The sequence below is a fragment of the Amborella trichopoda genome, chromosome 3 (assembly GCF_054954075.1).
Source record: "Amborella trichopoda isolate Santa Cruz 75 chromosome 3, AtrichopodaSantaCruz75HAP2 v2.0, whole genome shotgun sequence".
Taxonomy (NCBI): Eukaryota; Viridiplantae; Streptophyta; class Magnoliopsida; order Amborellales; family Amborellaceae; genus Amborella; species Amborella trichopoda.
This window is the reverse complement of record NC_142338.1, coordinates 38,250,262-38,260,700: the sequence shown is the minus strand read 5'-3', so window position 1 is coordinate 38,260,700 and position 10,439 is coordinate 38,250,262. Positions and strand designations below refer to the sequence as shown.

General features: G+C 31.5%; 1 long non-coding RNA gene across 1 annotated transcript; it reads right to left on the bottom strand.

The window, feature by feature from the left end:
• Positions 1-636: 636 nt before the first annotated feature.
• On the bottom strand, positions 637-7,595 carry LOC148782870 (uncharacterized). The gene is made up of 3 exons (XR_016052498.1): positions 7,031-7,595; positions 1,812-1,894; positions 637-1,109 (listed from the first exon to the last, which is right to left on the bottom strand). It is a non-coding gene; the product is annotated as an uncharacterized LOC148782870 (long non-coding RNA).
• Between the last annotated feature and the right edge of the window lie 2,844 nt (positions 7,596-10,439).

Genomic DNA, 10,439 nt, shown 5'->3' with positions numbered 1-10,439 from the left:
AATGGCTTCTAGGTCTCCTCCACGTATATCGTATATCGATCATTTTTCACTAAACATATATTGCGTTGCAAAAAGGCCAAAGAAGGAAGTTTGAAATCTACGATTCACACTATTAGATAGAGCTCTCTCTATCTCTCTCTCTCTCGATAAGGAAAAGATGTTGAGCGCCCAGGTGTGTACTGCTATAGTAAATACTTATGATTTAGATTGAATCTGGTCTGATCTGACGATTATGGATGTCCGATAGTATTTGAATTTTAATTTCTTTTATACAAATCCAAATTAGTTGAAATTTTAGACATGTATTATTCAAAAATAGAAGAATCCATGAAAAATATCAAAACTTTTTTTACATGAAATAAATTGACCAAAATACCTCAAAAAAGCTCTGGGGGGTATTTTGGTCAATTTATTTTTCACAAATTTTTTTTTATATTTTTATTAGGTGCGTTTTGATGAGAATAACACATGCCTAAAATTTCAAGTGATTTAAATTTGTAGAAAAAAAAATTAAAATTCAAACACTATCAAACATCTGTGAGCGTCAGATTGGCCACAGAATGGCCCAGATTCAATCTAGGCCATTCGCACATGGGCGTACAGCAGTGACTCCCATATATATATATATATATATATATATATATATATAGGAAAACACTACACAACGCCTATAGGCGAAAATGAATAGTGATTTCGCCTATCCCCATCACCGTCCAAAGTTCGTCGCGTGGTGATGATCGACTACCTTCATCATCATCCAAACTTCATCGCTTGGTCACAGTTGTCTGGTAGTGTTTCTATTTTCATTTGTTTTGTCTACAAATCTAAATTACTTAAAATTTTGAGTGTGTGTACATCTTAGTGAGGCGCACCTAATAAAAATATGAAAAAAATAATTCGTAAAATATAAATTGATCAAAATTCCTCTGACTAATGGCCTATTTGGGGAAACTGGTGGATAACAGGTCAATGGTGATCTGGGAGATGATGGAACAATATCCATAGGGGCTTTGCCTTTATTTGTATGAGTCATATTTTTATTCTTATTGAAAAGTATTAAAGCTAATGGCTGCTGATCTGTCTCAAGTGCTGGTAGAGCCCTGCCCCCCCTGTAAAAATTCATGCGTGAGAAAGTCTGGAAGATGATTAGTAGAACCTTTAAGATGTTCAATAATAAAATCGAAAGAGGATAAAAATGGCTTGCCAGCGGGCAAAAATTTATTTTGAAACAAGATTTTGAACATCTTTTACTAAAATATCGCGTGCAAATTTGCAATCGGCTTTAATTAGAAAAGGAGTATTAAGAATATCATTTTGAAATTTAGTGACACACTGAACAATAGCGAGTATTTCCTTTTGTACAGTAGAATAGTTCTGTTGAGTACTATTCCATGCTTTAGAGGTATACTGAACTAATTGTTCTTGCTCGTTGATTTTTTGTTTTAATATGCCCCCTAGTCCAAGCTCAGAAGCATCACATTCAATAATCTTAAAAGCATTTGGATCAGAAAGAACTAAAGAAGGTAGTTCTTTTGCTTTATTTTTAAGTATTTTAATAGCATTTGTATGCTGATCATTCCATTTTGGAGGATTTTTTTTAAGTCTTTCATATAAAGGTTTAGCGATAAGAGCTAAATCTTTTATAAAATTGGCGATGTAATTTAAACATCCTAAAAATCTTTGTAGTTCTGTTTTATTAAGAATGAATCAGGAAATTTAGTTGAAAATTCAATTGCTCTATCTATTGGGACAATAGTTCCTTGAAATATATTTTGACCTAGAAACCTGATCTTTGTTTGACATAGATTTACCTTTTTAGCATAGACCACTAAACCTGCATATTTGATTGCAGTCATAGAAGTATTCAGATGTTTGAAATGCTGATCGATATCTTCTGAAAAAATTAATACATCATCTATATATACAGTCATAAATTTTATATAAGGGTTAAATATCTCATTCATAATTTTTTGAAATTCAGAAAGAGCAGTTTTTAATCCGAATGGCATAACATTCCACTCATACTGTCCAAATGGAACGTTACAGGCTGTTTTATACCTGTCCTTTTCATTTATTTGTATTTGCCAGTATCCTAATTTAAGGTCAAATTTTGAAAAGATACAAGCATTAATTAATCCATCTAATAAATCCTTTTTATTGGGTATTGGATATTTAATCCATTTTAAAACTTTATTAAGAGGTTTATAATTTATAACTAATCTTGAAACTCCTCTTTCCTTTTCAGCTGCATTTTCTATAAAAAAGGCAGCATAGCTTCAAGGAGAAGAGCTTGGCCTAATTAAATTCTTTTTAAGGAGTTCATCAACTTCTTTTTTACAAATTTCTAGTAATCTTGTATTCATTTGTATCGGCCTAGCTTTAGTAGGTATTTTGCTTACTGAGAATCCCTCTTCATAGGGTAAACTTACCATGTGTCTCTTTCTACTCCAGAAAGCATTTGGTAATTCACTACATATTTCTCGTTCTATTTTTATTTTGAGTTCTTCAATTTTCTTTTTGATTTCGGGAAGCAAAAGATGCTGCTCTATTGTTTTATATTTGATTTTCATTTTAAGTTGATAAAGAAAACTTTCTTTATTATGAATAGTTTGTTTAATATTATTTATTTCTTTAACTTTTGGTTTATCAATAAAATTGAATTTAACAGGATGACCATCTAAATTGTCTTCTATGCCAGTATTATCTATTTTTAAAGGATATAGTGAGTTTAAGAATGGCGTTCCTAAGATTACTGCTTGACTTAGCCGTTTTACCATAATAAATGACATATCTAAGCAATTTCCATTGTTACAGACAGCTGCATCAGATTGTTTATAATTTTAAGTTCAGAGGATTCAAGACGATATGAAGATGATAGTATTTTAGTATTTTCTATTAGGTCATTGAATTGTATTTCATCATCAGTTTTGTTTTCAGGAAATTATTTCTAATATTTTAATTCTATTTTTTAATTGCTGAATTTCAGTTTTTACTTCGTTTATTTCTTGTTTTAATTCAACAATGGTAGGTTCTTTTTGTATAGTTTCTCTTTTATTTATTCTTTTTAATATTTCAGATAAACTATATTCTTCTTGGGTTTTTATTAATTGAGGAGGTTTATTCTTTCCTTTAGCTAATTGAATATATTGGGTTATAGCATCTCATTTTTCATCAGAGTCAGAAATTTTGTCTATTAAATCAAGTATTAAATTTTCTTCTTTTGATAGTACATTATAGAAACAATCATGGATTTTTATATCTTGATTTGAGTCTTTACTTGAATCAGAAGTATACCAAATCAAATTTTCATCTTCAATTTTTTCTATTAATGTTTCAGTATCTGTGCCGTCACCGTCAGAGGAGCTATATGAAGTATCAATTACTTGAATTATATCATATAATTGATTTCGTATATTTTCATCAAGCATTAGGGTATCTATTTTATTTTTAACACAGGCAATTACTTTTGTAATGACCAACTTTGCCACATTCATAGCATACTAGGAGTTATCTCTTAAATTTTGCTTTTGGAGCAAATTTTTGTATGAACTTATTTCTTTTTTCTTTTTTATTTTTTTGAAACCTTTTTGAAGTTTTATCTTTTGGATATTGTTTATATGTTTTTTTCTTGTGCCTTTTATTACTAGAAGAAGGAATTGTACTGAACCCAAATTGTTCACAGAAATCTCCTAGTTCTTTCTTTCCAGTCATTCGTTGTTTATCGAATTGTCTTTTTAATTTCATATCTGTACAGAGGGCTAATCCTTTAGCACATATTTCTGAAGAAAGTTCTCCTAAAGTATATGTGAATAAGGTATCATTCCTCCATTTTTATTTTTTAACCTATTTTTTACTTTTTCTACGAAAAGATATGGTAGACCGACAATAAATTTTTCTTTCTAGTGATCAGCACTAGAATCTTCTCTTAGTAATAATCTAGAGAAAAAAACATCTTTATACTATTTATAATGTGAAAGCGTAGGACATTTTAAAGTAGAAAGCAAACCTTCAGATCTAGCTTCTAATAGCGGTGTGCTACCTACAAAATGTAAGGTTATTGTATAGATGAGTGTATTTACCGCATCGCTTTCGCTATGTGGTATATCTTGATTTAATTCATTTTTTAACCCCCATTGTCGAGTTGCATTTAATATTTGGTTTTTTGTATTTTCAGACATATGAAAATCCCACCAGCCACGAAGCCAACCTGTAAAGCCACAAACAATTGCTTTAGCAACATCTTGATCGTGGCTACCAGAGACTTTACATGCTATGACATACATCGTCATATGCCTCACTGTATCTAAAATTTGATGGTCTGACATTCCATCAATATTCCAATTTACTATAGTTCGTCCTGAGTAGGAGACTGTATGAGATATTAAATCTTCTTCGAATTGTATATCTACTGGCGTGGGCCGAGTATGGTACATTCTTGCTTGAGACACTGGTCTCCATTTTTTTTCCATAGTCTATTATATTAATATCTAGACTTCCTTCTTTAGAGGCTTGTTCTAGATTTGATATTTCATTATCAGTATTTATTGCTTCTTCTAGTAGAACCATGGTTTCTGATTCTACTATTTTTTTTTTCCCTTTTGGGTCTATATTTAATTGGGATAATCTTTTTACCAGTCCATTCATTAATTCTGTATTGTATTCTTTTAAGACAAATCTATCTTTATTTCTGTTAGGAGGAGGTTTGAACATAACTGCTTTTTTCTTTTCTTCTTGTATTTTTTGGGGCTGACTAATTAGATTTTCTATTCGAGTGGCCACCTTACCTAAAGATTTTAGATATAGGTTGGTGTAATTATTTTGTTCTACTAAGGTATAATTTCGACTTTATGTGTGTGATCACCAGGGATTAACTTATAGGGTGTAGCTTTTGTTTCTAATTTTCCTTTTATTGCAAGGGTTTGTTCTGGGGGATGAATATGTTGTATTTCCTTTCCTTCAGTAGTATGGTAAGTTGTATACTGATTTTCTAATGTGTTGAGTTCAGGATTTAGTACTGATTCTGGTATTTGATAACCCTTTTCTTTTAAGGTAGCAACTAGCCAGTCAAAAAAACCTATATTTTATTTTTTTATTTTTAAAAATTTATTGTATTTTTTATGGCATGCATCTATTAACTCTTTTGAAAAGTTTTTAAAATACCAATTTCTTAGGGTAGCACTTTTTTCAGATAAATAATCATTCTTTAAATATTCGGTGTTTACCGTTTCTTTTTTTTGCAAAGTCATGATATTAAAATCAAGATTGGGTGAAGATGGTTTGGATTTGGGAGATTTGATTTTCTTATATACAGGTCTTTGTATATTACTTTGAGTTCTAGGTAATCCTTGTATTATTGGCTCATTAATTGTTGAAGTAGAATTTCTTAGAGTAATTCTTCTTCTGGCGGGTCTAATTGCATTATCATATGAGATTCTAAGTCTAGTATTTCTATTAGTATTAAATTGTATTTCTACTTCTCCGTTTGGATATTCGATAATTTGTTTAGGAGTATTATTTTTAGGAGTTTTGAATTGCTGATTTTTCGTTTTGTATAGACCACTTTTTTGGTAATTCTATTTGAGACCCATTGACTGCTTTAGGTATGAAAGTGTTAGATTTTTCAATATTTGTTTGAAAGACGATTGTCTCACCTTTTGTATCTATCACTATTACATTTGGATTAAGAGTAGTCATTACTTTATAGCATAGTCGATATATTAATGCTATATTCTAAGATCCTAGGTTCATGTCGAAACCCTGGGTTTTTAAATTTAAAGTAAGGACTTTTAATAGATTTGGGTCTGTTAAGGATACAGAAAAATTGGAAAAACAGTTAAAATAAATTGGCCCATTTCACAGACTTGATTCTACTATTCCTAATAGTGAATCAGTAAATTGATTATGTCGATTATCACGTAAACATAATAATAAAGAATTATTAAGTCCTAGCCTTCTTAAAGGCTTAATAGCTATATGGATTAATCCTATATGTAAATAGTTATAATTTTTGGTTTTATGAGATTGTATTACTTTATGAGATAGTAATTGAAAAGATTCTTGTTCACTTGTAACCGACAAACTTTGTTCAACAGTTTTGATTCCATAGCCTGTTTTTAACTCAATGATTCCCCTTTTGTAAATATCTGTAATAGGTACTTTAGGTATATTCCAATTTCGTATATGTTTTTTTATATTTTCAATAACTATTTCTTCTTTGTTTTTTACCCTGAGAGGATTACTTGTTGAAGGTAACGTCTTATTGGCTATGTTTATAATAAAATTTTTCATTTATAGGTTACGGATAATGCTATAGACAACCTCTTATGGCTTTTTTTGACCTCAGCGGCTTCTCTTGGACTAAACTTTCTTTAAGCATGGGCGTCAAGTAGCTTAACTCTCGGACTAACCTTTAAGTGAATTTTTTTTTTAGATTCCTAACTTTTAAGGGTTACTTTAACAAGACTCTATTGATAACTTACAATTTGGAAATAGTTTTCTTATATCATGGCTCTGATACCAATAGCACCAGGATCTAAAGATCTACAAACATCTAAAAACTACAAAACGAAATGAACTAAAATAACAGAAACGAAAACATAAAAGAAACTAACAGGTGGAAAAACTAAATCTAACAGAAGTACTTAAAACATTTGCATATAACCAAAATAAATTAGGGTAATAATTATTGCAAAAATAGGAAGAGTAGAAATATCTAGCAAAACTCAGCTAGTATAAGTGGTTCCAAATATTTTAACACTAAATATGAACTTTAACTCCATAATCGTTTATTATTCATAACGACTGTTATTCATAACAACTCATAGTAACTGTTTACAGTGACAAGAAAATAATTACAAGAAATACGTACTGGTTACAAATACAGAAACTGTAGAAAAGTTTCCATTCTTCAGGGCAGAAGCTAGGGAGTGAATCAAGATGGCAGTGACACATGCAGGGTGGCTTATAGTATTCCACCAAGATTACAATATATAAGACATGAAAAACTTAGATAAGAAGTTCGGAGTTTTACCTGAGATTTACAAAGTAGAAGACAAATAAGTATACAAACTTCTTCGGATAGAGATAAATTTTACAGGGAGTAAAAGGCTGAGAGAGAGAAACTGAGAGAGAAGAAAAAGATTAGGAGAGCTGATTGCAAGAGTCCCTTCCAAGCCTGCTCAGTGCATTGGCTAGTCTTCTTTATATAGTGGGCAGACCTCAAAGCCTTCTATATTGTTTTACACTGGCCACGTCTTCGGCGAATCTTGCAGGACAGGTGGATGGCTGTAGATAAGGGGGTTTTTTCTTAGTGGAGAAGAGGTCAATGGAGATCTGGGAGATGATGGAACAATATCCATAGGGGCTTTGCTTTATTCATACGAAAACCCAAATACATTTTCTGAATATATTACCAGAATGAAAAGACAAAATCCAAAAGCAACGAAAGAAGAGTTGCAAAAACAACCTTTGCAAATGTTTGAAGAAGAATTAGAAAATACGAATTCTTCTCAAAATGATGATACTTTTGAAGATTACCAAACAGAAGGAGGAGACTGTGCTGAAATAACCTACCCAGAAGAACTCCTTCGTTAAAACAGACCAAGGCTTGAAAATATTGAAATATGTAATATTAATATCCCAGAAGACTCCAGAAGGTTCTAGAAGATTTCAAAAGGTTCCAGAAGGTTCTAGAAGACTCTAGAAGATTCCAAAAGGTTCTAGAAGACTCCAAAAAAGTTCAAACGATGGCAGACCGTAATAATTATCCACTAGCACCAGTTCTGCCAGCTGCCCTATAATCATTCGGCACTGACACCACTGACAAAAGGAATCTTCTACCTGCCTACACACTGTAGCCACCGACATGCCACCTGTCTATACACTGTAGCCACCGACATGCCACCTGACTCAAGAATCTCCTACAGTATCCACCACCTGTTCCGACAAACAATCACAAATCTGCCAGCTGTCCAGAAAAAGCGAGCCTCTTCTCCACTAAGAAGAGACCCCCTTATCTACAACCCTCCACCTGTCCTGCAAGATTCGCCGAAGATGTGACTAGAGTAAAACAATATAGACGGCTTTGAGGTCCGCCCACTATATAAGGAAGACTAGCTAATGCACTGAGTAGGCTTGGAAGGGACTCTCGCAACCGGCTCTCCTAATCTTCTTCTTCTCTCTCAGCCTTTTACTCCCTATAAAATTTCTCTCTATCCAAAGAAGTTTGTATACCTATTTGTCTTCTACTTTGTAAATCTCGGGTAAAACTCTGAACTTCTTATCTAAGTTTTTCATATCTTATATATTGTAATCTTGGTGGAATACAATAAGCCACACTGCATGTGTAATTGCCTTCTTGATTCACTCCCTAGTTTCTGCCCTGAAGAATTGAAACTGTTCTACAGTTTCTGTATTTGTAACCAGTACGTATTTCTTGTAATTATTTTTCTTGTTAATGTAAACAGTTGCTATGAGTTGTTATGAATAACAGTTGTTATGAATAATAAATGATGATGCAGTTAAAGTTCATATTTAGTGTTAAAATATTTGGAACCACTTATACTAGCTGGGTTTTGCTAGATATTTCTCCTCTTCCTGTTTTTGCAGTAATTATTGCCCTAATTTATTTCGGTTATATACGAATGTTTTAAGTACTTCTGTTAGATTTAGTTTTTCTGCCTGTTAGTTTCTTTTCTGTTATTTTAGTTCGTTTTGTTTTGTAGTTTTTAGATGTTTTTAGGTCTTTAGATCTTGGTGCTACTGGTATCGGAGCCATGACATAAGAAAACTATTTCCAAATTGTAATTTATCAATAGAGTCTCGCTAAAGTAACCCTTAAAAGTTAGGAATCTAAAATTTTTTTTCATTTAAAGGTTAGTCCGAGAGTTAAGCTACTTCACGCCCAGGCTTAAAGACCGTTTAGGCCAAGAGAAGCCGCTGAGGTCGAAAAACGCCATAAGAGGTTGTCTATAGCATTATCTGTAACCTATAAATGGAAAATTTTATTAGAAACCTAACCAATAAGATGTTACCTTCAACAAGTAATACTCTACGGGTTAAAAACAAAGAAGAAATAGTTATCGAAAATATAAAAAAACATACACGAAATTGGAATATACGTAAAGTACGTATTACATATATTTACAAAAGGGGAATCATGGAGTTAAAAACAGGCTATGCAATCAAAACTGTTGAACAAAGTTTGTCGGTTACAAGTGAACATGAATCTTTTCAATTACTATCTAATAAAGTAATACAATCTCATAAAACCAAATATTATAACTATTTACATATAGGATTAATCCAAATAGCTGTTAAGCCTTTAACAAGACTAGGACTTAATAATTATGTATTATTATGTTTAGGTGATAATCGACATAATCAATTTACTGATTCACTATTAAGAATAGTAGAATCAAGTCTGTGTAATGGGCCAATTTATTTTAACTGTTTTCCCAATTTTTCTGTATGCTTAACAGACCCAAATTTATTAAAAGTCCTTACTTCAAATTTAAAAACCCATGGTTTCGACATTAACCCAGGATCTCAGAATATAGCATTATTATATCGAATATGCTATAAAGTAATGACTACCCTTAATCCAAATGTAATACAGATAGATACTAAAGGTGAGACAATCTTCTTTCAAATAAATATTGAAAAATCTAACACTGCCATACCTAAAGCAGTCAATTGGTCTCAAATAGAATTACAAAAAAAGTGGTCTATATAAAACGAAAATCAGCAATTCAAAACTCCTAAAAATAATACTCCTAAAAAAATTATCGAATATCCAAATGGGGAAATAGAAATACAATTTAATACTAATAGAAATACTAGACTTAGAATCTCAGATGATAATGCAATTAGACCTGCTAGAAGAAGAATTACTCCTCCAAAAAATTCTACTTCAACAATTAATGAGCCAATAATACAAGGATTATCTAGAACTCAAAGTAATATACAAAGACCTGTATATAAGCAAATCAAATCTCCCAATCCGAACCATCTTCACCCGATCTTGATTTTAATATCATGACTTTGCAAAAAGAAGAAAAGGTAAACATCGAATATTTAAAGAGTGATTATTTATCTTCAAAACTACTACCCTAAGAAATTGGTATTTCAAAAACTTTTCAAAAGAATTAATAGATGCGTTCCATAACAAATACAATAAATTTCTAAAAATAAATAAAAAAAATATAGGTTTTTTCTACTGGCTAGTTGCTACCTTAAAAGAAAAGGGTTATCAAATACCAGAATCAGTACTAAATCCTGAACTCAACACATTAGAAAATCAGTATACAACTTACCATACTACTGAAGGAAAGGAAATACAACATATTCATCCCCCATAACAAACCCTTGCAAAAAAAGGAAAATTAGAAACAAAAGCTACACCCTATCAGTTAATCACTGGTGATCACACACATAATGTC